Source organism: Ictidomys tridecemlineatus, chromosome 5 (assembly GCF_052094955.1).
Source record: "Ictidomys tridecemlineatus isolate mIctTri1 chromosome 5, mIctTri1.hap1, whole genome shotgun sequence".
Lineage (NCBI taxonomy): Eukaryota > Metazoa > Chordata > Mammalia > Rodentia > Sciuridae > Ictidomys > Ictidomys tridecemlineatus.
In genome coordinates, this window is record NC_135481.1 from 16,584,223 (window position 1) to 16,610,040 (window position 25,818).

Here is a 25,818-nt window from a genome sequence, read left to right on the forward strand (position 1 = left end):
GGACACCCCTTGGTGATCAGCAAGTCTGTCCACTCAACTTAAATGCCCCTTGAGGACAGTGCCGGGTAGGAGCTCCCCTTCTGCAAACAGCCTGCTCTGTGTTTGGGGAACCACTCCTCCACCAGGCCACGCATGCTGTCCTCCCAGGAACTGCCCGCCTTCTGGCCACATCCAGGAGGGCTCCAGGCCTGACTATCCTGGGGCAAGGGAGAGGGAAGGGATCAAAGCCTCAGGATGAGGGTGGGAGGGTGGGTGGGGCTTTGGCCTCCAGTGCAGCATGGCATGGAGACTGAGCCTGGAGGCAGTGTGCTCAGGGTCTCTGCGTCTCTGAGATCCTGGCTGTGTCTCTGTGGGCCTCTGTCTCCTCCTCTACAAAAGCAGGAAGCCGGAGCAGCAGATGTTCCAGACCCCAGCCTCAGACACGGTATCAGTGCAGAAAGCGGATGGAGAGGAGGGTCCAAGGCAAGCAGGGAACGGCGCTGACCTGCCCAGCTCCCCTCAGCTGAGTCCTCTCCCGGGCTCCCAGGGCTCCTGCGCTGGGCTTTTCCCATACCCTGAGAGACTGAGGGGTGGCTCCTTGTCACTAACCCAAGGTCAGTGCAGTCCCACTGCTGGAGGGGCAGCACTGGCAAGCTTGGTACTCTGGCTCCAGAGCCAGTCCTCTCCTAAAAAATTCACCAAAAAAATGGTGTCCAGTTTTACATATGAAGATAAGCATCACAGTTGTGTTTACCATCAGAATGGACCAAATATTCAACAACTGGAGAAGGGTCCAGCAGGTGGTGGTCTAGCCCCTGGGTGGGCAACAGGCAGAAATCACTCATGCAAGTTTAAATGAAGAAAGAGGAGGTGTGATCAGTACAGCCCAACCATGGCCTGCAGCACCCCATCCTCTTCCTGCTGACCTCCCCCAGCTGGACAGCATGGAGGGAAACCAGGGCCTCCTCCTGGAGCCCACACTTACTTGATGGTCAGTAAATTCATACATCATTTTTTTGGTTTTGTTTTCCTTATTATCAGTGCATTCCAATTAGGCACAATGGTGTTACATCTTCAAACAAGTACACAGCCTAATAGTTCGATTTGGTCAATTTCATTTCCCAGCATTGAATATTATTTTTGTAAAAAAAAAAATTTATACCAGGGATTGAACCCAGGGGCACTTAACCACTGAGCCACATCCTCTCCAGGACTTTTTGTTTTTTTATTTAGAAACAGAGTCTTGCTCACTTGCTTAGGGCCTCGCTAAATTGCTGAGGCTGGCTTAGAACTCGAAATCCTCCTGCCTCAGCCTCCTGAGTTACTGGAATTACAGGCATGCAACACCCATGCTGGCTTATTTTTGTATTTTAAAACATATTGTAGAATAGAACACAAATGGTGCACCTGTTTTGAAGATAAAAACACAAGCCTTGCAGAATGTTCAGCTTCAGCTGTGCCCCAACCTCACTACCAGAGTCCTCGCCCCTCCTGAGGCTGCTGGACGGAAACACCCAGAATCTCTGCTTTAGGAGAAGTCCAGTCCCCCATTTAAGTACAACTTGCCCTGAGACCAGTCTCATCTTGATTATTCCTAGCACCTTAGGCTTCAGGTCAGTGGCTCCAGATGTCTCTTGGATGCCGGAACGGAGCAGGCTCACCTCATGATACAGAAGTGTAAAGCAGAAAGGGTGCGCAGGACCAGGACCCGTGGAACAGGAATAAGGCATCCAAAGAAAGTTCACTGGGGGGCACTCCCGGTGAGGTTCACGGGTCCGTGAAAGCGTGAGGGCCGGGAGTCACGGGGCCGGGGTCGGGGTGGGGGTGGGCAAGAACAGTGCAAACCAGGGAAGCTGGAGGTAGGAGGGCCCAGGCCCTGTAAATTGCAGCTACCGACAGCAGGTTAGCTGAGCTGAGTTTAGGGGGATCCTGTCTGTCAGGGGTTCGTCAGGGATGATGTGACTTGACAGGGCGATGGCTTCAGCCAGCGGAACCTGTAGTGGTTGGGGTCCGTTGCCATGTCAGCTTCTGATTGGCCATTTCAGGTCCCCTCAGCCAAGTGGAGAGTCCCAGCCCACAGCCCCATGAAAGGGGAGGGGAGGGGAGTGCTGCCGACCCAACAAGGACCAACGTCCAGATAGTTCAGGAGCAGGAGACCAAGAGTCAGTCCCCTGCTTTCTGCTGCTTCACTGCTTCACCAGCTTGAGACAAGCAGGTGCTGGAACAAGAATGTGAGAGCAAATAGTTGGCAGCAGGGGGATTCCAGGAAGCTGATGTGGGGATGTGAGCAGTACAGGGACAGGGAGCCAATAACTGGTGTTACTGAGGAGGTTACCTGCTGTCTGGGCAGCTGGAGCTCAGTCCCCGGGGGAGACTCTAAGAGAGCCTGTAGAACATGCCTTGAAGTTGTCCATCTGGAGAGAGAGAGAGGCGGGGCACTGTTTATCCTCTGTCATTTGTTGTTGATTGACAGCTACTCTCAGGGGCACTAACTCCCCATCCCTTTCCTCATATCCTCAAGCAGAAACCTGGGTGTCTGCAGTAGGATGTTCTTAAATTGTATTCTGTTTGATGTTTTGTTTTGTTTCTTGGTGCTGAGGATTGAACCCAGGGCCTTGTGCATGCAAGGCAAGCACTCTACCAACTGAGCTCTATCCCCAGCCCCTCAGATTGTATTCTGATGAAGAGTGCTAGGTGATGTAGCAATTGCTACTAAGGTCCCTTGCTCTGCAAAGGTGAGGATGCCGGGCATGGAAAAGTCCTGCACAACTCTGTGAATGAGTTACCAGTTCACCTAGGACAAGGCCCTACACCCCCAGTGCTTAGAACTTTGGCAGGAAGTGACAGAAGAGGAAGGGGGAGGCCTGCCCGGCTGGAGACGATGGCCTGTTGTCCCTTGGCACCAGGTCGTCAGGCCCCCAGGAAGGGCAGGGGCTGCCAAGCTGGCTAATGAGAACTTGAAGCAGGACAGATGTCTGGCATCTCTGACCCCCCTGGCTACCTGCTGTCCACAGCCTAAGTGCCCAGGCTGGACCTACTTCTGGTCTCCGCCCCCAAAGTGTGCCGTCACAAAGATTAATATGAAAATCAGGTATTTTTAGTAGTGAGAGAAGGTGTTAAAATAATTTAAATCATACAACTTTTAAAAATATATACTATTGCCAGAATATGTTTGTGTTCATAGATATGTAAAATTTTATGTTATCTTCAAAAGTAAAATTGTTTCTAAGAAGGAACATATATCTCTAAGGAAAACACTTAAAAGTAAACAAAGAAAACTCACAGATTGAGAGAAAATATTTGCAAACATATCTGATAAAGGACTTTTATCCACATTATACCAAGAGCATTTAAAACTCAACAATAAGAAAACAGACAACCAGGGGCTGGGGTTGTGGCTCAGTGGTAGCGTGCTCGCCTAGCATGCATGAGGCACTGGGTTCGATCCTCAGCACCACATAAAAATAAAGACAATAAAGTCCATCAACAACTAAAAAAAATTAAAACGAAAGAAAATAGACAACCATTACCAAAAAAGAAAGAAAGGAACAAAGGAAGAAAGAAACCAGACAACCCAACTTGGTGTGGTGGTGCACACCTGTAATCCCTGTGGCTCAGGAGGCTGAGGCAGGAGGCTCATGAGTTCAAAGCCAGCCTCAGCAAGGCACTAAGCAACTCAGGGAGGCACTAAGCAACTCAGTAAGACGCTGTCTCTAAATAAAACACAAAATGAGGCTGGGGATGTGGCTCAGTGGTCGAGTGCCCCTGAGTTCAATCCCTGTACTGCGCCCCCCCCCCCAAAAGAAAACTGACAACCCAATCAAAAAATGAGTAAGAGATCTGGACACCTCACCAAAAAAAGACATATAGATGGCAGAGAAGCATAAGAAAAGATGCTTCACATCATTTGTCTTAGGGAAATGTAAGTTAAAACAATGCAAAAATACTGCTACAAAGCTGTTAGAATAGCTAACATCCCCAAACTGGCAATATCTACTGCTGGAGATGATACAGAGTAATGGGAACTTTCATGTGGTAATGAAAAGTGGTACAGGGCTCTAGAAGACATTTTGGCAGATTCCCCCAAAGCTAGTCAGAGTTTTACCAGAGGATCCAGCAATCTTGCTCCTGGGCATTTTCTCAACCGATTTTATCAATTAAGTTCATACAAAAAACTGCACGAGAATGTTTATAGCAACTTTATCCATCATCATCAAAAACTGGAAGCAATCGAGATGTTCTTCAATAGATTCATGGGTAAACAAACTGGGCTGTATCCATGTAATGGAATACTAAACGCATATTACTAAATGGAAGAAGCCAGTCTGAAAAGCCTGTGCGATTCCATTTATATGATACTCTGAGAAAGACAAAACTAAAGAGATGGCTTCCCACTACTGGGTATATTTCTAAAGGAAATGAAATCAGTGTGTCAAAGAGACATCTGCATGTCCACGTTCATGGCAACACTATTCACAATAACCAAGAAATGGAAACAATCTAAGGGCCCATCAACCCACAGATGGATAAAGAAAATATGGTACATAAACCAATGGAATATTATTTGGCCATAAGAAATGAAATTTTGTCATTTGTAACAATGTGGATGAAATTAGAGATCATTCTGTGAAGTGAAATAAGCTAAACACAGAAACACACGTTCCACGGGATCTCCTTCTTCTGTGGACTCTAAAAACCTTGGGGTGAGGACAGTCAGTGTAGGGGTAGGTAATGTATGATTGGGTGGGAATGGGAAGGTGGGACTGGTTCAAAAGGAAAGGAAATAAAATGTTCACACCTTCAGAACACTTTCCCTCCTTCAACCTGTTGCCAAGGTTACCTGCCTCCAGGGGATTGTTCCTCCCCAGAAGGTGGTGTTAATGAGTAGCCCTGGGGACTCCCTTTCTGCCCCTACCCCTGGGCCCTTCTTTCCCACCCTTACATCACTCCACCTTTTGGGTCACTGCCAGACCAGGGTGTCGAACCCTAAAGACCTGCAAGGGGCGATGGAGGACACATAAACATAAAAAAAGACACATAAACATTTATAAAGAGAAAGCTGGGACCAGGTGGGGCACTGATCTCTGACGGAGGAACAGTCACCCAGAGCCAGCACAGCACATTTATTACATAGGTTTTATCATCTACAGGTTATTTGTGAGAAAGTTCCTGCAAAGCAGCCCGGCTTGAAGGGCACAGTGCTGGCAAGATATGATGGTCATCTTGTTATGCTTACAATTCTCTATCCAGCAGCTGGGGTCTGAGCTCAAGGTCAAGACTGATATAGTTCCCTGACTTTGCACAGAACTTCCTTAGCAGGGCATTACCGTAGCTCCTGGGTGATCTCGTCCCCACCTTTGCACAGAAAGTTCCCAGGGCAAAGCGCACCATAGGTCCACGGTCGTCAAAGACCATGGTCCAAGTCACTGCTCTCCACAGGTCACACAGGCAGGATGGCAGGGGAGGGCATGAGAACAAAGGAAATCTAAAGTGTGTAAAAGAGGCAGATGCTCCCACTTCCTCAGGCGCCAACTTCCACCCCCCCCCCTTCTCTGTTCTATCTTTGAAATAAAACTTTTTGCTCTTGCCTTGGTGTTTCTGGCGTGTTCAATCTTTAACACGAGGGCAATGGGACTCAGCCCTGATTCCCAGCACCAGTATCAAGAACTGAGAGTAGAATGGTGGGGAGAGTTGGGATGGGGAGAACAGGACAAGGTTAATCAAGGGGTCCTAAGTTACAGTTAGAGCAGAGCAAGAAGTTCTGGTATTGTACAGTAGAATGATAGAGGTGACAATAATTTACTACACATTGCAAAAAGCCCAAAAAATGATTTTGAAAGTTTTCACCATAAAATGATAACTGTTAGCCAGGCACAGTGGCACACACCTGTAATCCCAGCAGCTCAGAGGCTGAGGCAGGAGGCTCACGAGTTCAAAGCCAGCAACTGCGAGGCAAAAAGCAACTCAGTGAGACCCTGTCTCTAAATAAAATACAAAATAGGGCTGGGGATATGGCTCAGTGGTCGAGTGCAATCAAGTACCCTGAGTTCAATCCTGGGTACCAAAATAAAAAAAAAAAAAAAAGAAGAAGAAGAAAAAGAAAGAAATGACAAAGGTTTGAGAAGATAGATGTGTCTAACCTGATTTAAGTATCACACAATGTATATCTGCATGAAAACATCACATGATACTGCATTAATAAGTACAATTGGGGCTGGGGATTTGGCTCAAGCGGTAGCGCACTCGCCTGGCATGCATGCGGCCTGGGTTCGATCCCCAGCACCACATACCAACAAAGATGTTGTGTCCGCCGAGAACTAAAAAAATAAATATTAAAAATTCTCTCTCTCTCTCTCTCCTCTCTCACTCTCTCTTAAAAAAAATATGTACAATTTTTGTGGTTTTGTATATCAATTTAAAATAAATTTAATTAAATAGTCTACACATATGTAAATAATAAAACTAAATAGATGGGTTTCCAGAAGCTTGTGGGAGAGGTCACGGGGGGAGGATTGTGCAGGACAGTAAAACCAGCCTGTGTGACACCATGACACCATGCACTTGTCACAAGCTACTGAAGTTTCCAGCATAAAGTGAAGCTCAGTGCACACAGAATTGGAAAATAAAAAGTTAGGAGGCCAGAGGGATCCCAGGATACAATGCAGACTGTGGTGAAAGACCCTGACTGTATGAAGCAGCCTTACTGAAATGGGTGGGGACAGAGGTGCTGACCGAAGTAACGTTGGGATTGAGTGAAAGACAAGGCAAAAGGGCCTTAGCTGATAACATCATGGAGGCACCCATCAGCGGTTCTGAAACCACCGTATTACACAGACGCTCCTCAACTTACGATGGAGCCATATCCTGATAAACCCATCGTAAGTTGAAAACCTCCTGAAATGAAAATGCGTTCACTACACCTGACCTACCTAGCATAGAGCTTCGCCTCACACTGCACCATAGAGCAGCCGACGTTGTCCCCCATGGTCTCCCAGCTGACTGGAAGCTGTGGTTCACAGCCACTGGCCGGCATCACTAGGAAAAAAAACATACCACAAATCACTAGAAAAAGATGAAAATTTAAAGCACAGTTCGAAGCAGGAGGATCACAAGTTAGGAACCAGCCTGGGTAACATAACCCTATCTCAAAAAGAAAAAAAGAATCAAAGTACAAGTTTCTACTAGTTGTGTATTGCTTTCATACCATCAGAAAGTCAAAAAATGATCAATTGACCTGGGTGTGGTAGCGTGTGCTGGAAGCAGAAGCCCTGAGAGGCTGAGGCAGGGGGATCACTTGAGCCCAGGAGTTAGCACCAGAATAATGAAAACTCATAACTCAGAACACCCTAAGTCATGGACCATCTGCATGGAATTATACAGTTATAAATGGGTGGTGGCAGGAAGGAGCCAGAATCCTCACAGTTGGAGGGAAGTTACAGATAAGCAAGGCAGGGTCTGGAATGGCCCATGTGGTCATGGGTTGGGTCACAGACACCATGTAGACTCGTGTTTAGCTTAATATAATCATAGATGGTTACTGCAGAAATATCTGTAGACTCTTGTTCCTAAATGGCTCAGCCTGCACACATTTCCTTGCTCTCACGGCTTAATGAGCCCAGAAGCCACAGCTCAGGAGCAGGAGAGCCCAGTCTGGGGTTTTACCTCATTCTCCATCCTTGGAGAAATGGCTGCTTCTCCTGATGTATCTTGTAATTCCAGAAGGTAAGAACATGCTAAAAAAAAAAAAAAAACCAAAAAATCCACAACTAGAGGAAATGCAGAAGGGACATAAAGAACCAAAGTTCCCAACGGCCCAAAGCTGGAACAATCTAAGCAACAAGATGAAAAAAAAAAAGTATTAAATTCTAACCCAGAGTATAAAATAAATGTCTGAGAGTCCATGGTGCTCTGAATTGATAATAGAGTAAATAGGCATGGAGCGAAGAGAGGAATCTTCGGGCTGAGGACTTCCAGATAACATCCACAGCTCCACTACCCTCAAGGACCGGATGCCTAACTAACCACTCCTGAAGTGTGAGCCGCACAGTGACTTCTTCCAATGAGGGCAGCCAAGGGAGAGGGAGAGGATGGAGGAGCAGCTACAGTGGAGAAACACGACCTCAGCCAGGTCCAGGCCAAGCCCTCGCGGCAAGTCAAGCTGACAGGACACTCCCTCAAGGTGACCAGCAGCACGGGAGCTGAGATCCAAAGCCACAACCCACGTGAATCACGAGAAAAACAGTAGAATCCAATGTATTTCCTACAACGTACCTCACCATACCCCTCAAAAACATCATTGTCACTAAAAACAAGGGACATCTGAGAAAATGTCATAGCCAAGAGCAGCCTGAAGAGACATGGTAACTAAGTGTCATATGCATCCTGGATGGGATCACAGAGCTCAAAAGTAGCACTAGCCAAACACTAAGGAAACCTCGAATAAAGCAGGGACCTCACTTAATAAGGAAGCGTCAAGTTTGACTCATTCATTGTAATGATGCACCTAAGGGAAGATGCTCCACGGAGCCGCTGGTAAAGTGTAACCAAGTTCTCTGCACCATCATCACAGTTGTGTGTGTAAATACAAAGCTGCTCTGAAAGTAAAGACTTATTTTAAAAAGTAACACCAGGCACATTATATTTTTTTTAAAAAAAAACTCTTTATAATCTGAGCAGTAAAAATAATCAAAAAAAGAGTGATTTAGGTACCTATTCACATATTTTAATCAGTTTCTTAGCTATTTCTGTTTCTAATATTGTGTCCCAAATATTTTTCTAAGGAATGTGCTTTTTTAAGGTGCGGTATCTCCCCCCCACAAAGAATTACCCGTAATCATCTCTGAGTTGCATATTATGGTTAATAACATGGGAATTGTTGACACCCGTCATGAGCTTTTCTAGGTAGATCATAATATTTTGAATGAAAATACAGTTGCTCTACAGAGGCACCTGGGGAGCTCAGAGCACATTTTGGTAAATGGAGTATATTCTCAGTTCCAATTTCTTCATGTAGGAAAGAGTTAACTATTTCAGCCCATGTGTTTTCACAGGGGGTGTCTTTTTACCTCCACTTAAAATATCTTTCTTTTAAAAATATTATGAGAGGTGAACACTCATTACACAAGCTGTTGACTTTGTCATTATTCAACTCGTTTCCAACTGTGGATGCCACAAAACCATAAGCCTTCCGTCTTGCCTTTCATCCAACTACAAAATATAAATTTGCCCAATTAGAAATCAGAGCACCATCAAGATATCTTTCCCACATCTGAAAAAAAAATGTATAGGTTTCTAAACTCTATCTTCCCCACCACTTGAGCTCTCATTATTTAATTTGTTCAGGTCCTCCCTGACTTTTGAGTTGTCCAACGTGCAATAAATGAAATTTACTATAAAATTGTTTTCAATACCTAAGATCTGATTTAAAAAAAAAGTTCCAAGAGCTAACATTTATTCTGGCACACATGTTGAACACTCCGAAGATTTTCATGATAGGATATGCTTTTTGTTCCATAACTTGCTTTTTTCATCCAAAACCATGTCTTGGAGATCTCTGTGCATACAGCCTCTTCCAGATTCTACTAGAAGGATTTTTTTCCTTGGGGTACAGCTGTATCGTTGGTTAGCCACAGTGCTGCAACTGATATTTCACCGACATCAGTCATCATTGCTGAACTTTACCATGACATGGATGAATCTTGAAAACAGGATGCCAAGTGAAAGCAGCCAGCAGGGCCAGGTGGTACTTGCCTGAAATCTCAGCTACTCAGGAGGCTGAGGCAGGAAGATGGCAAGTTCAAGGTCAGCCTCAGCAACTTAGCAAGACCCTGTGTCCAAAAATAAAATATAAAAAGAGGAGTGAGTAGCTCAGTAGCTCAGTAGTAGAGTCCCCTCAGTTCAGTGCCCAATACTACACACACAAAGCCAGACATAATATTTTAAATTTCCATTTGTATGAAATGTCCAAAATAAGCAAACCCATAGAGACAAAAAGCAGACTGGTGTTTGCGAAGGGATTGTGGGAGAGGGGATAGCAGGGAGTAACTGGTCATTAGCAACAGCATTTCCATTCAGAGTGATAAGAACGTTCTGGAACTACGTTGTGGAGATGCTTGCACAATATTGTGAATGTACTTAATGCCACTGAATTATATTATTTTGAGTGGTTAAAATAGTAATATTTATGTGCATTTTACCACAATTTCTAAAATGCAGGACTACAGGAAAAAAAAACACATTAGGCCTTGATAGTTTCAGAAAATTCTACTAAACTCTAAGAAAAAAAAATTATTATGCAAATTATTCTACAGTAAAATCCAAACAAAACAAAACCAAAAAACATTTAAATTGCTTTTGAACAAAATTTAGAGGACTCATTTACAAAATGTTCAATCCCATTGCAAACACTTCAAATGATTTACTAAGTAATTCTTCAAAAACCCAAACATTAAAAAATTCTACTGATGACAGACAGCATAAGGAGAAAATATACTGCTGTGCTGTGATGTGCCAAGCCAAATTGGAGCCAGAGGCAAAAAGAAAAATCAATAAAACTGATCCTGCCTTTATTTAAACTGTTGCTATTTTGTTCATCGGGGACTTTTGCATTAATTTCGACTTTAAAGTATTGTTTAAATATATTATTTGTCTTGATTACTGATTCTGTGTGTGTGCCCTTTTAAAATTTGCATGGGGCATGTGCCTGGACCTGGTTCTGCTGAAGTATATTTTATATTCATCATCACCTTTGCCTCCAAATATCACAATGTAATTACCCTTTATGTGGGCATGGATAGACAGGGAGATGATAGGTGGATAGATAGATGACCGTCACCATTATAATTGAGGCACTGTCACAGCTTGTCTTCTCCAGACTTTCGATTATATATGTGTACCACCATCAATTCCAAGTTCATTTCTGCTCCATGGATTTCTTAATTGGATATGAACATTGTTTGATGCTGCCGCTGTGTTCTATCAAAATTTAGATTCATATCCGAAAACATAAGTAAATAATTACATTCACTGTTGAACTTTTTAAATGAATTGGCCAGAAAATTCACAACCATGCCAGATCCTCACCAGAATGAACTTCCAAGAGCTTGGCTTTAATTCCATCATCAGAACCAGCTGATTGATTTCCTTCTGAAGCACCTGGTGACCTTGCCCATGTCTGGTTGCCTGGGGAAGTCCCCTCGACCTGGCTCAAGTAGGGAGAGTTGAAGGTGGGAAGACCCCGGGGGATGAGGAGGGAAGCTCGTGGAAAGCTGGAGCCCACAGACCAGGCTGCTGAGAGGCCAGGTGGGATCCAGGACCAGCCCACCTGCCCAGCAGCAGGACGCTTCTCCAAGCATCGACTCCATTGTGTTCTCCTCCACCTGCAAGTTCTTTTCAGACAGTCGGATGGGGATCCTGGGCTGGGCAGTCTGAATGACCCAGGCTTGGTTTTTGAGCCAATGGTTGGTACAGCCTACAGATTGACTGCTCGTGGGTGAGGTGCCAGCCTTTCCTCCAATCCACTGAAACCAAGGACCAAGGGGTGGCGCAAGGTCACCTGGGACAGAACACGGCCATCTGGAGAACACACGCATTTTCCTTCGGGAGGACTCTTGCGATGGCCTCAGTGACCACTGAGAGTGGCCCTGGCTCAGTCAGAACAAAGCTGCTGCCAGGGACTCAGTGACTCCCCCTCCAGGCAGCTCCTTCTACTGAGCCCATCTACCGCTGACGCCCTCAGCCCCTTACTGGAACCCTCTCTCCACGTCCTTTTAGTCAAACATCCTAAAAGGGAAAATGTGTCCTCCCTAGTGATCAGCCATTCCCATCCTAAGACAATAGTCCCAAAATTATCCAGAGGAAACTCTCAACCTCTGCCGAAGTGGACTTGGCCCACCTCAGGATGGCAATAGCTGATATTTGTGGAGTGTTTGCAGAACACTTCCCAGATGTCCTTGCACCCCTCCTGTGGGTGGCCATATGACACAGTCAATGAGATGTGGGTGGGTGGGTGTTGGGTGAGACTTCCAGGAAAGTCCCGTAAAAGGGAGCAGGCTGAGCAACTGTCCATGGCCCTCCCTTCTCCAGGACTGCGGAGGGGCAGGACGCCAACTAGAGACTGAATGATAGAAAAAGGATTCTGGGGCCCCGATGGCCCTGAGGCTGCACTGTACCAGCACAGGGGTGCCCATGTCCATATTTCTTTTACTCAAAAGAAGAAAAAGAAACCCTCATTAAGTCTCTCTGGGGAACCCACCTAGACCTTCATTCCTAACTGCATCTGCATCCAAATCTCTCCTTCTCACTGAACCCAGTGCATGGTAATTGGATGGGACCACCAGGAGCACATGTCCCATCCAGAGTGACGACTCTCTTCACCAGTCATTGTTTTATTGACCAGAGACGAGGAGAAGCATCCCTTAGATACAGAACATGGTTTTAGGAATCACAAGGAGGAGGATCACCTACCAAGGCTGCAGGTCTCTGCTCTGAAGGAGGGAGGGGAACGGATCCAGGAGCCCTTTCCTCTCTGACTCCTGGACCGTCCCACTCCCCACACCCTCTGCTCATCCTTGGTGACTTTGCCACGCTAGAGCTCCAGTCACACTCAGTCCCATCACAGACCTTCCTGAAGGAGAGTGGGGAGCCGAAGGTCCAAAGAGGGAGAGAGAGGAGAGGAAAAGAAGATACTGTGACCCATTTTCAGAGTTGACCTTACCCAAGGCAAGAGCAAAAGGGAGCCACACGTTTGAACTTCCTCTTGCTCCCAGCCAAAAAAAATCACACGTGGACTTCATCTTGTCCTTGCAGCAGCCCTGCAGATTCGTAGTGTTATTATTCCCATGTTACAGGTGAGAATACTAAGGCTTAGAAAAGTTGAGTGACACACCCCAGGCCACAGAGCAAATACAGTAGCCCTCCCTTATCTGAGAGGTGTGTGTTCCAAGGATCCCTGTGGATGCCTGATTTCAGTACCAAGTCCTAGCAAATACTATAATTTTTTCAGACAAATATATCTGTGATGGAGTTTTAATTTATAAATTAAGCTCAGTAAGCGATTCACATTAATAGAAATAACTTAATGTGCTTTCTATAAAGTCTCTTTGCAAATTTATGTGTGTGTGTGTGGTTGTTCTATGGGTTTTAATATACATTCTTAACTCATTCTTAACTCATGGTAATAAACACATTACCACTTTAAATGGAAAGTAGAATCCTCGCCCTCCCGTGAATTCTGTTGCCCTCCTTCCTTTGTGATTATATTAAGTCTACACTGATAACCTCATTAAACAATGTCCTAATTCTTGCTTTTAACTATCAACCCCAGAATAGTCTAGTTACCTGGAAATCTGCCACTTCTGACGTTCGTCCTTCCTTCCTGGGGCTCTGAGCTTCCTGGTGCTGACATCTCCCTTCTAGCTGAAGGCCCTCTGCTGACACGTACTGAGGGGCAGGTGTGCTGGCCACAAAGTCTCTTGGTTTTCCTTCAAGTGAGATCTTTATTTCACACCAATCCTAACAGATATTTTTTGCTGGATATAAAAAAATGGATTGTGGGGTCTTTTCTTTCAGCACTTCATGAACATTTTGCTCTTCTAGCCTCCTTGATTTCTGAAGACACGTTGACAGTCGTTCAAATATATGTTCTTTCTCCTGTATGTATTTTTCTCTGACTACTTTAGAGATTTTTTTTGTGTGTTTAAAGAAGTTTGAGGGGCTGGGGTTGTGGCTCAGTGGTAGAGCATTCGCCTAGCACACGTGTGAGGCCCTGGGTTCAATCCTCAGCACCACATTAAAATAAATAAATAAATAAAGGTACTGTGTCCAACTACAACTAAAAAATAAATTAAAAAAAAAAAAAGAAGTTTGATCGTCATCTACCTGAGAGTGGATTTCTTTGCGTTTATCCTCTTTGAAGTGTACTGAGTTTCTTGAGGCAATAATTTGAGAAATTTTCAGCCATTTTTTTTTCGATTATTTTCTGAACTGTACTCTTTCTCCACTCTTCCTAGGACTTTGAGGACATGAATATTTGAAATTTGGGGCATTGTCCCACAGTTCCCTGAGACTCTGTTCAACTGTTTTAAATCTTTTTTTCTGTTGTTCAGATGGGATAATTCCTCTAGCTCTCTCTGTCCACTGGCTCTCTCCTCGGTCATCTCCATTCTGCTATTGAACCATCCAAGGATTTGCTCACTATTATTGCATTTTTCAGTTCTCCCATTTCAACTCGGTTCTTATTTCTTGGAGTGTGGTTATTATTAAATATGGAAATGACAACCCCCTAAGTAGTGAGACCTGGCAAAGGGGGAGTGAGAGGGAAGGCCACACCTTGAGAGCATTGGTCCTTTCCAATACATTCTTTCTGGGTGATAAAACAAACCCTGAGGAAGAGGAATCCATCAAACCTAGAAAGGCAGTCTCTGAGAAGAGGCCAAAGCATTAATCCTTCCCTAAACAAATCCTTTCCAGATACCAACCACTGACCCCAGGCCCTCCGGTAAGATAAATCCCAGAGACTGACTGCTGACCCTAGACTCCCTCCCATTTCGCACAGTGAAACAGACCCAAATTCCTGGGTGTCCAAGCTGACATGCTCATTAATTAAATCACCTCTCAGCATAACCCACAGAAGCCAATTCCCTTCCTTTGTTCAGTGGCTCATTTTCCACCAGGAAAGTGGGTCCATTCCCATAGGTGTGTGTTCCTGAATAAAGGCTGAAATGATCTGTGGAGTTTGCGTCCAGCCTGATCTCTGTGTTCTAATAGTTACGATAGCTATTTTTAAATCTTGGATGATTTCGGCATCTGTGTTATCTCTGGGTTGTCTTCTATTGCTTGTCTTTTTACTGTGAGTTGAGATTTTTCTAGTTCCTCATATCTCAAGTCATTTTATATTATATCCTGAACATTTTGAACATTACGTTAATGAGACTTGGGTCTTTTGTTTAAATCCTAAGGAAATATTGATTGATTGGCTGATTGACTGATTTTAGCAGAAAATTGATCAAGGCTAGGACCACCCTACGAGCTCCAACCCACTTTTTGCAGACCGGTACCAATACTGGTTCAGTTTTCAATGCCTTTTGCAGCGCTACTTAGGTAGGTTTCACATGCACAACGCCAGTGGCTGTCTGGGACCTGGGTGGCAGTCTACCCCATAGCTCAGTTCTCAGAGCTCATGATCTGTTTAGGGACAGATCCATGCGTGTAGTTTAAAGGTGGTCCTGGAAGTTCATGAAGTTATGGGATCACTTTCTTGTGCTCCCTCCTTTCCTCAATCTCCCCCAACACTTCCGGCTTCCCCACCTCACCCCCGGCCTCCTGTTCCAGTCCTGGGGCTTTAGTTTCTCAGCTCTGCTGTGCACTTCTTATGACTGCTTAGGAGGACAAAGGGACAGCAGTGTAGATGATGAATGATTGGGTCAGAAGATGGGGGCTGACTCCAGAGCACCTCCCCATCTCACCTGTTGCCAAGATCTGGGGCCTCCAGGAATTGTTCCTCCCAGCAAGGGGCTCTTAATGAGTACCCTCTGGGCCACTCCTTTCTGTCCCTTAGTCACTCTACCTTTGGGGCAGGATGGGGGGAAGGGACTGAGAAGAAAGAAACCTAAAATCTATAAAAGGGACAAGACACCCCCACATCCTGGGGCACCAGCAAGAGGGCAGTGGGGGTGGGGAAGCCACAGGGCCTTGCCCAGACTCTAGGACCCACAGCTCTTCTGGTGACAGCGAAGGTTTTCTTTCCCCCAGAACGTTAGGCACCTCCCTGGCTGGGGCTGCCATTTCCATTGCTACTGTCACCACCGAAGTATTACCTGGAGGAGGGAATGGGGGACAGTGGGAACAAGGAAACTTCCCACTTGTCTGATCCTGAGGATCCTCTTTCCTGGAATTCTTTCCTGGAGCCTCTACCTCATGGGCTCTCCCTGATATGGGGCTGCCTTTGAGTCCAGGCCAGGCCAAGCTGGAGGGGGACAGACCAGAAACTAACCCCAGGTCAGTCGTACTTCCAACTCTTGCTTCCTTTTCCAACTGGTTGCTGCAGACTTGAGTCCTCAGATGGCTGGACTGGGTACTCCACCCAGAGTTAAGAACCATGGTCAGTAAGTTTGAAGTAGAATGTGTTTGTTCACTTCATCTTCCCCAGAACCACCCTTCATTTATTGGGTTTTGATTTCAATTATATGTGTCATTTCTGCATAGTCTGTGCTGGAGATTCAGGCCAGGACCTGGAGCATGCTCAGCACCCACTGTGCCACTGATCTATACCCCCAGCCCTCCTCTTTAATTTCTTTAAGCAAACCACACATAATTTTTTATATGCACAGCAGATAATTGCAATATTTTTGATTGTTGTGGGTCTGATTCAACAGTGTTGCTTCTGCTGAGTCTCATTTAATTTAGCTCATTTCCTCTTCTGTTTACTATATAGGTGTAGTGTATGTATAACACGTATTTCTATCTATAGATAGACAGCTAGGGTAAGTATATAGTGTGACCTCCCACTCCATGGAAGCTTATCCATGAGAATTCTTTAAAGCCTTGACTTGATGTGTGTTCCTCTAGGGAGCCTTTGCAATTGCTCCAGCAGGCATCTGGGGTCACTTTAACTACATTTGTAGTTCTTTTTTTGGGGGGGCAGGGAGGTCAGACAGTAGAAGCAGCACAAATCCAGGCAACACACCCACTTGAAACAGCTCATCCTAGAGATTCACACACAGGGAAGGCCCTTCTTGCCTCTTCTCCAATCCCACTCAAGACAGAGGCGGACGAGGCTCCACCAGCTCCGCTTTCCTCCTTTACTCAGGGGGTAACCCTCTGGAAATCCCCTTTACAGGAGTCTTCAATCTCCCACTTTGCTTTGAGCCCCAGAATTATCTTTCTTGACATGAGCTGTGCAGCCTGTTAAAACCCAAGCTTTGGGTCCTGAGAGATGGGAGATACTTTTTGGGCAAACACTGGCTCCAAGATGTATTTACCTCTGGTGACTTGAATTTTCTTGATGCTTCTGAAAACTGACATTTCCTTTAATTTCTGTTGCCCAAACTATGTTTAAAATTTTTTTTTTTTTTAGGTTTTACCCAGCAGTTTTAGGCATTCTGTCTCAGTGGGTATTTTTGTATCCATCTGCTCCCCCATATCATTGGAAACAGCATCTCTGTTTCTTGGGAGGGGGGTCATCTAGATCAGAGCTATTGTGGCAGCTGATGAACTTAGTTTTATTTTTCCTGTTTGATTTCATTTTTACTACTTAGTACATTTTCTCCCATTTTTTTCTTCTTCCTTAACTGGGTTAGTCGAATTTCTCTTTGTTCCTTATTTCAAATCCCATTATATCCTGATCTAGAAGTTTTACCCTGGTTTTCAACTCCGCCACTCACCTCCCTCTTCACCTCTCCCCTCTCCTTAGAGGACCGTTAGGACTCCCTCCCTCCTCTCCTCATCCCTCCCTCTCCGTGGATTTGCTGAGATAATTGGGACGCACGCTGTTCAACCCAATGATTTCTGCTGTGACAGAATGCCCTACATATGCTCTAACACAAATAGCCACTAGGTACCCACAGCCCCTGAACACATGAAGAGTGGCTATTGACACTGAGGAAACAAATATTTGATTTTATTAATTTTAATTAATTCACATGTACATAGCTACACCTGGACAGTGGCTACCACACTGGATAGTGCAAAATAGATTTTTTCATTTCTGGATTTTAATAGTTACAGCTTTCTGTTTCAAGAATCCCTACTTAGGGCTTTGGTGGTGTAGTTCTGTGATAGAGTGCCTGCCTAGCTTATGTGCGGTGCTGGATTTGATCTCCAAGACTGCAAAAAAAAAAAAAAAAAAAAAAAAGAATCCCTGCTTAAAAGCTTAAAACTACAACGTATCTCCCACATTATCAACATTCATTTAGATGTAATTATCTGTATCTGTTCCCTCCATCTGTTTCCTACACACTTTGCCATCCCTTATCTTGAGATTGTCTTCTAACTCCATCCTCCTCTGGCTTGAGGTTCCCCCTCATATCTTCTTGTTCCGTCGATGTGTGCCTCAACAATGCGCTGAAACAGAAATATTGGTATCGTGCCTGGGATGAAACCTCTTGGATCACACAATCTTTCCCCTAATTGTCTGTTGAGGTTTCTTGTCTAGTTTTCCACCATCGCAATGTAAGATTAATGTTAGTTTGCTTCTCTTTGAAATCCACCTCTTCTCACTGGGGTGAACTCCCAGGACGTCCCTTTGTCTTCCCATGGCAGGTAGAAATCTCAAGTCCACAAACTCAGGTGTTCCAAGGGATAGAGCTGTCTGAACAGCATTGCGGGGATTGAACTCAGGGGCGCTGGACCACTGAGCCACATCCCCAACCCTATCTTGTATTTTATTTAGAGACAGGGTCTTACTGAGTTGTTTGGTGCCTCGCTGTTGCCAAGGCTCGCTTTGACCTTGCGATCCTCCTGCCTCGGCCTCCCGAGCCGCTAGGATTACGTTTTGCTTTTTTGAGCCCTCCTTCCACTAGCATGGAGGACACCTTGGCAGAGGGGGCGTGTGCAGCGCTGAGGTGGGGAGCGCGAGGAGGGTCCGTCCTTGGTGTGGTCTCCCTGGCCCACCTCTCCTAAGATAAATGGATGTGAGCTTTTGATGCGCATGCGCGCACACACAAACCGTGGACTTTCTGAGCTCCACCTCAAGCTTCTCTAGGTCCTGCAGCTCTCGGCACCTCAAGACACCTCTTCCGGGCGCCTGGCACCTCAGAGACAGGCTCCACCCCAGGCGACTGTGGGAACTCCCTCCCTGGCACGCAGGCGCATTCTGCTGCTCGCGGCCGAACCGACCCCTCCGCTCCGACACGCCCCCTGCAAGACTTCCGCTCTGCCTCCTGCCTTGGCATCTGTCGCTGCGCAGGAAGCCCAGACTCCCAGCTCCCCTGGTGGGAGGCCTCTACCTCTGCGCTGGGCCCTTTTCCAGTCTCCTGCTGAAGTCTCCTTCCGCTCCAGTTGGTGGAATCTTGATTTCGTTGGGGCTGGGAGGAGGGAGGGATTGAGGTGACCAGACATCCAAGATAGACTCCTCCCTGCCCTGGAGGAATCGTGCCTGTATGGGGTGTCTGGGAATCCTTAAGGACAGGATGCTGGGGCCTGTCTCCTAGGCAACCGAGCCCAGCACTGGCTATGCGTGCAATGCCCAAGAAATGCTGAGTGAATGAGGGTGAGGCCAGCAGGGCAGGAGGCCCCGGGGTGCACTCCCGTTCTCCCTGTGTAGCTGGGCCCAGGAGGTGAGGCCCACACTGATCACCTCATGGTTCATCAGCAGGGGATCTGGGAGTGGTGGGGCTGGGGTAGAGGTGAAGGTTAAGAGATGATGTTGCCTGAAGCACTACATCGAAATGGGATGAATACCAGGTGCCAGAGTCTGCCGTCCTCAGATTCACCTGTTGAATCTTCACATTTACCTTTTCGGAAAAGAAAATTAGCGTCTTCCTTATTCAGCCTTTATGGATGGGGCAAAGTTTGAGTAACTTGCCCAAGGTCACAGAGCAAATAACTTAAGAAGCTGGATTCAAATCAGCTCAGAAGTTGAACCTGAACAGATGTGGTGGTACATGCCGCAGTCCGGCTGCAGCAAACTAACCTGGGGGTGACGAGCAACTTCTGTAGATTGATACAGCAGGAGTAGGAGCCAGTTTATTGTAGGACAACAGAGCTATTTCTACATTTTGCACAGCTTATCTTAATTAACATAAACTAGATACATCAGTCAACCAATAAGGAATCTCCACACTTAATGGCTCGCTTTTGTTACTTCTCAAACCACTCCCTCTGGCATTTTGCCAGGCACCATCCAGACTTGTTTACGAACTCTAACATTCCCCTGGCAAAATACCAGGTGTTATTTTGACTTGTTTACAGACCTTACCAGGTACATACCTTTAATCCCACCTACTCTGGAGGCTGAGGTAGGATAGTGGCAAGTTTGAGACCTGTTTGGGTGACTTAATGAGACCCTGTCTCAAAAAATAAAAAGGGCTGGGAATGTAGTTCTGTGGTAAAATACCCCTGGGTTCAATCCCCAGAACTGGGGTGGGGTGGGGGGATGGAGTTAAACCTGAAAATTCCATACCTCACCCCTCTTTCCCATCGGCTCAGTTTATGATTCTCAATAGAAGGGTGAGGAAACTGGGCTTGGGGACGTTAAGGTCTTGCTCAACATAGTGCAGCAGCTGGACCCACGTCCCTGGATTGTTTAACTTCAGTGGTCCCAACCTTCCAGACTGATGGGAAAGGCCGATCCCAACATCCCCTCCCCATCCAGAGTGGCATCCATAGGTCAGGTGTAGGACCTGTCTTCACCAGCAGAGGGAGCCTTTCACAGTGGGCAGTAGCAGGCCCTCCTGGACTGTCCTCTGTGCCTGGAAGCGTGCCCACCCCAGCCCTGAAAGAAACAGAAGTCCAGCTCCTGGCTCTCTGGAGCCACTGTGTGTCATGGTGAAAAGATGTGTTCAGCAAGAGAGCACCACCTGCCTATTTCACCACCTCACCCCCCATGGGTGCCCATACTCCACAAGGCTGGACATTTTCCTTGACTCTCCAGCTCTAGGGGAACATGTGTTTCAGAGATCAGGCTCCTAGTCCTGGCTGAGAGGGCAGCTGGGCGAGTGGCCTGACCTATTAGCTAGGGTCATACTTGACTGGACCTGAACTGGACATAGGACTCAGACTGGGCCAATCAGCTTCTCACCGAGGTTACAAAGACTCCAAAGCCCTTGCCTTCAACTGTGGGCACTGGTGGCCATGAAAACACCCCTCTCAGATCTCTGGCTGAGAGGAGGAGCATCACTGACCAATGGCTTCAACAGTTGAGCTCTCCAATCTGCAGTAGCTATGCTTCCCACAGGCCCCTTCTGGTCAGGAACAGATCTGCGCTGTGGTCTGATGGCCCTCTCAGTCTCCCCGGGCTTTTCCTTACTTCCCTCACAAAAGCATTCCCTAAGCAGTCTCTTCCACAGCTAATTTGACTTGGCATCGACTTCTCAATTGGTATTAATTGCATGTCCCCACCCTGCAGGCCAGCCCTGACCAAGGACCTTCCTGTGGCTCCTGGGGCCCCAGGACATCCATAGTAACACCACCACAGAGCTGACCTAACTGGCAGAGTGTGCCGATGGGTGCCAGTCTCATCATGCCCAGGATTCCTTGCCCCCTAACGCATGACCTCAGGGACCTCATCCCTTCTGGGATGGGGAGCTGGTTCTCAGATCAAGTGCACAAAACAGGCCATCTTCAACCCAGTTGCCTGGGTAAATTCTAAACTCCCTGTGTCCCAGAAGACAGGTGTAGACAAAGTTGCTGGTTCTCAGGAATGATGAGCACAGACCCAAGTGGAAAAACCAAGAAGCTTCTTGGAGCATGGAGCATTTTAGTCTAGATTTAAAAAATGCCACGGGGACTAAAGGAGGAGGTGGGACACTCTAAGAGGAAGAACTGTGATGAGCAGAGGCTCGGAGATGAGAAAGGTTGGGGGAAGTTTGTCTGAGAGGGGAAGAGTGAGAAGTGAGGCCAGAGGGGTTACCAGGCAGGGCAGCTTCTAGAAGGCTCTAAACACCACAGCCAGGAGTTTGGTCTTTACTCTGTTCGGTGGGATGAGACTTGGAGCAGAAGAGTGATGCCTTCAAAGTGAATTAGCAGGACAGGCACCCCGGGGCATGTTGGAAACCTGAGCATCCTGCCTGGGCCCCAGAAAGGCTTTACCAGAGTTTACCTTTGTTGGAAATGGCCCCTCACTCTTTCTGTGTTTTCATCAGGGGATGAGAGTTGGAGAAGCTCTGCATTCTATTTGTCACGAGCCTGTCACCCACCCCCTCCCAGCGCACAGACACACCCCCTCACCCAAACACAAAACACACACACTGCAGCCAAGCTGGTGCCCACGGTGCCCCTTCCAAGGGTGCATGGCTGACATTGGCCACCAGAGGGCGCGTCTGACATCTCAGCAAAGGGAGAGCCTGAGACGGGGCTTCAAGAACCTGCCTCATTTTATGTGTGGAGAAACGGAGACTCAGAGAGGGGGGTGGTGGGATGGAGGGGAGGGATGGAAGGAGGGAGTGGCCATTTCAAGAGTTGGATATGAGCAGGTCACTTTTAAGGTGCTATTTGAAAACCAACAGACTGAGGCACCCCCGCACACACACACACACCAGCAGCATGCCCTTACACATAACGGTTTATATACCAACATTACTCAAAACAAGACTTTCCTCACATCTGCCACATGCCTGCATTTCCACCATTAGGTGACTCTCAGATGACAGTACATCACATCCAGCCAATCTCTGTCCATGTCTGAGGGTTAGCGTGCATCCTTGGGCCCTGAGATAGGAGAGTCTGCACCCAGTGCTGGGGATCCCAGTCACAATCCCCAGGAATCCAGTGCAGCCAGGGTGCAGGAGAAATCAGCCTCTCTCCCCCATGACTTTGCACTTGCCCTTCCCCTCCTGGAATTCCTCGCTAAGTCCCCAGGTGAGGAACTGTCCCTCCTCCTCCTGCTTCCTGCGCTAACTCCCTCAGGAAGCTTTGGAGGTCTCTCCTGCCACCCTCCTCTCCGGGTTCTCTGTACCTGCTCTGCCAACCTTCCACCCACCGTGATCCAGATGACTGCTTGCTCCTGTGTCCTCGGCCTCTGGAGCTCCTCACTGCCCTTCAGCTGGCGCTGAATGTCCCCTACTGCTCTTTGATGGAAGGAGGTGACAAGGTCCTGGAGAGTGAGGGCTGTCTCAGGGGGCCTGTGCTCTGGCGCCAGCGCTGCCTCAACTGTTGTGGGTCGAGCTCCTGCCCCGCGTGGGCATCTCTCTGCACCGCTTTTTGCCCCTCGAGGTGAGTGGCCTTGACATTCTGAGGTCCTTTCTGCTCACACTGCTGAGTCACATATTATGGTCTAACTCATAACGGCTCTTCAGAGAAGTGAGTTTCTGCTGTATTAGTGGAATAGTTCCAACGCCCAGAGTGCGGAGGTTAGCTATCGTGGGACCTCTGTACCTGTAGTTCCAGGCCTGTGGCTCTGTGCCTGTGGCTACTGTCTGTAAGCAGCAGGGCAGAGCCCCTCTGTATGTGGGGGGCTAAGCACTGACCATAGAGTGTGACAAGGAGATGCTCCTGCAGTGCTCTCCAATTCGAACCAGAAAGAGTGGAAGTGCTCTAAGAAGAGCTTGGTACTCAGGAAGTCTTCCCCATTCTACAGGGTCAGGCTTCATGGTGGGCCTAGAGTGGCTACAGGTAGCAGGAAAGTTTAAAGATCTTCCAGGAGCACTGGAACTTTGCTCGTGAGTGTCTGGGCCTCGGGTTGACTTGTCTGCTAGGGCCTCAACCTCCTCTGTGGCCTCTCCCAGCTCTCCCTGGGCCTTCAAGGGCTCCTCCCTCTTGGCAAAAGCACCAGGCACCATGGTTACACTCCCTTAAATAGGCACAGGGTGGGGTGCAGCCTAATTATGTGCTCTGGATGATAACTTGAAATGGACCCTGGCTTCCCAAGTTGGCCCGCCAGGCCTCGGAAGGGATGGGAGGTGAGGGTGGAACCTTGGGAGACTTGGCTTGTGCCAGCTCAAGGTCCCCATTTGGGAGGTGTCAGGGAGGAGATGAAACTGAGAATGGCCTCCTCCTCACAGGGCATGTGAGGTCGCTTGCAGGACAGCTAGCCCTTGACTGGCCAGGGACCCACAGGCATGCAGATGACAAAAACTCCCACTTCCTCTCCGCTTCCTCTTGCTGAGCTTCTTCCCCTCCCATCAAGCACACAGGTGTCTGGGGGAGGATGGGACCACCTGTGGGCAGGTGAGAAGCACTGGACAGGAGTTGGGGCTCAGCCCTGGTTCCCACCCACATTATCAGACAGTCACTTCCCTTTCCTGGGCCTCAGGGGACTGACCAGTAAAACAGGGACCAGAATCCCACTCCAGTGACCACATCAGAAACCCACCCTCTACCATGCTCTCAAATTTCTGAGCCTTTGCAGATGTGGTTCCACCTGCCCTTCCCGCCCCAGGCAGCCAGTGGCAAGCACCTGAGATCCTAACTTTCAGCAGTCGGGTCTCTCTAGCTCCTTGCTCCTTTGTCTGCTTAATTTAGATTTGGAGTTGGAGCACTCTCTCATGCCCCACCAACTCCCTTGAACAGTATCATTAGCAATAGAATAAACTCAAAATCTAAAGCCCACAACTAGGAATGAATAGCAGCAATAATCATGGTGATGATGTCATACTTTTTTACCCAGTGCTCACTGCACTCACTCCACAACCACAGCTGACCTTTACAGGGAGCTTAGGAAGGAAGCGCTTTTATTACAGAGAAGGAAACTGAGGCCCAGAGAGGGCAAGTGAAAGGGCAAAAAATTAAAATAGGGCAAAAAATATTAAAAATATGATACATTCATCTTGTGACTACTTTAAAATTGTTTAAAATTAAGGTGTACAGCAAGGTGCAGCAGCGCACACCTGTAATCCCAGAGGCTCAGGAGGCTGAGGCAGGAGGATCGAGAGTTCAAAGCCAGCCTCAGCAACCTAGTGAGGCCCTAAGCAACTTAGTGAGACCCTGTCTCAAAGAAAAAATAAAAAGGGCTGGGAATGTGGCTCAGTAGTTAAATGCCCTTGATATGAAAATAATAATAATAATAATAATAAATGAAGAAGTTGAATGCCATGAAAAAATGTGTGTGTTCCAATGCTAAAGGGCAAAGGGTACATGTATATGCATATGTGTGTGTGTATAAAGTAAAATATGCAAAAGAAAAGCAAGTTAGATGAAAAAACACCAAAAAGTCCACAGTGGTTTGTTCTGGGTGATGGGTGAACAGGTTAATTCCTATTTTCTTCTTGGCACTTGCCTGTGTTCCCACAATTTCTGGATGAGCAGCTGTTCTTCTAAGTCATGAAAAGCAGCAGGTGTCCGGTGTAATCTACAAGCAATTTGGGAGCAGGATTCAGACCTGAGTTAGGTCTGAGGGGTGCGAGGCAGGAGGGGACCGTGGTCTCTGGCTTGGCTCCCTCTGGTGGGAAGGTCTTTGTCCTCGCAAGTTTCATTCATTCATTGCTCACTCAGACAACCAGGCTTGGCTTGCTTGTGGACATCTCTGAGCCCAAAGTGGGAGATGCTGAGGGCCTGAATAGGGCAGGACGGGGGCAGGGTGGACACTGGCGGCAGGAGAGCCGTCATGGGACAGAAAGGACAGCACAGGACTGATTGAAACAGGGAGCATCTGGGATCCGGCCAAGGTTCTCACCTGGGATGAGCCTGTTGGGGGAGCCCCTCAGGGCCACCCTGCCCCAGGCCGTATCCCCAGAATGAATAAGTAAATGAACAAATAAACCCAGAAAGAAGACAATGACAGACTGCAGGAAATCCCTGCCCCTGCATCACAGGTGAAGCATCAAGGCCTCTAATTCAGCAAGGGCTTCTAACAGTGGAGAAGGAAAAGCACCGCGATGTTCTAGAAAATGCGCTAAAAATATCCAGAGGAAAAGAAATGTGAATGGCTCGTAACCCTATGAAAAGTGATCCCATCGCTTGAATAAAAGAAATGCAACTTGAAACTGCTCAGAGATACCATTTCTCACCTATCAGATAGGCAAAAATCGAGAAATCAGGCAACCCTTTCCACTGGGAAGGCTGAGGAGAAAGAGGCCCTGGCAGAGAGCCAAAGGCTGCAGCCCTTTGCAGGGGAACTTGGCGAGAGCCAGCAAAACTGTACATGGCTCCCAGCGACCCAGGAGGGTGGGGCAGGAGGATCGCAAGTTCAAGGCCAGCCTGGGCAACTTATGGAGACCCTGTCTCAAAAGAAAATAAAAGGGGCTG

The 25,818-nt window shown here is 47.2% G+C and overlaps 2 long non-coding RNA genes across 2 annotated transcripts; both read right to left on the reverse strand.

Annotated features, from left to right (window-relative positions):
- Positions 1 to 1,329: 1,329 nt before the first annotated feature.
- On the reverse strand, positions 1,330 to 7,364 carry LOC144377518 (uncharacterized). The gene is made up of 3 exons (XR_013438522.1): positions 6,909 to 7,364; positions 2,315 to 2,393; positions 1,330 to 2,197 (listed from the first exon to the last, which is right to left on the reverse strand). It is a non-coding gene; the product is annotated as an uncharacterized LOC144377518 (long non-coding RNA).
- A 1,583-nt stretch (positions 7,365 to 8,947) lies between these two features.
- On the reverse strand, positions 8,948 to 22,940 carry LOC144377710 (uncharacterized). Its single transcript, XR_013438728.1, has 2 exons — positions 22,616 to 22,940; positions 8,948 to 9,806 (listed from the first exon to the last, which is right to left on the reverse strand). It is a non-coding gene; the product is annotated as an uncharacterized LOC144377710 (long non-coding RNA).
- Between the last annotated feature and the right edge of the window lie 2,878 nt (positions 22,941 to 25,818).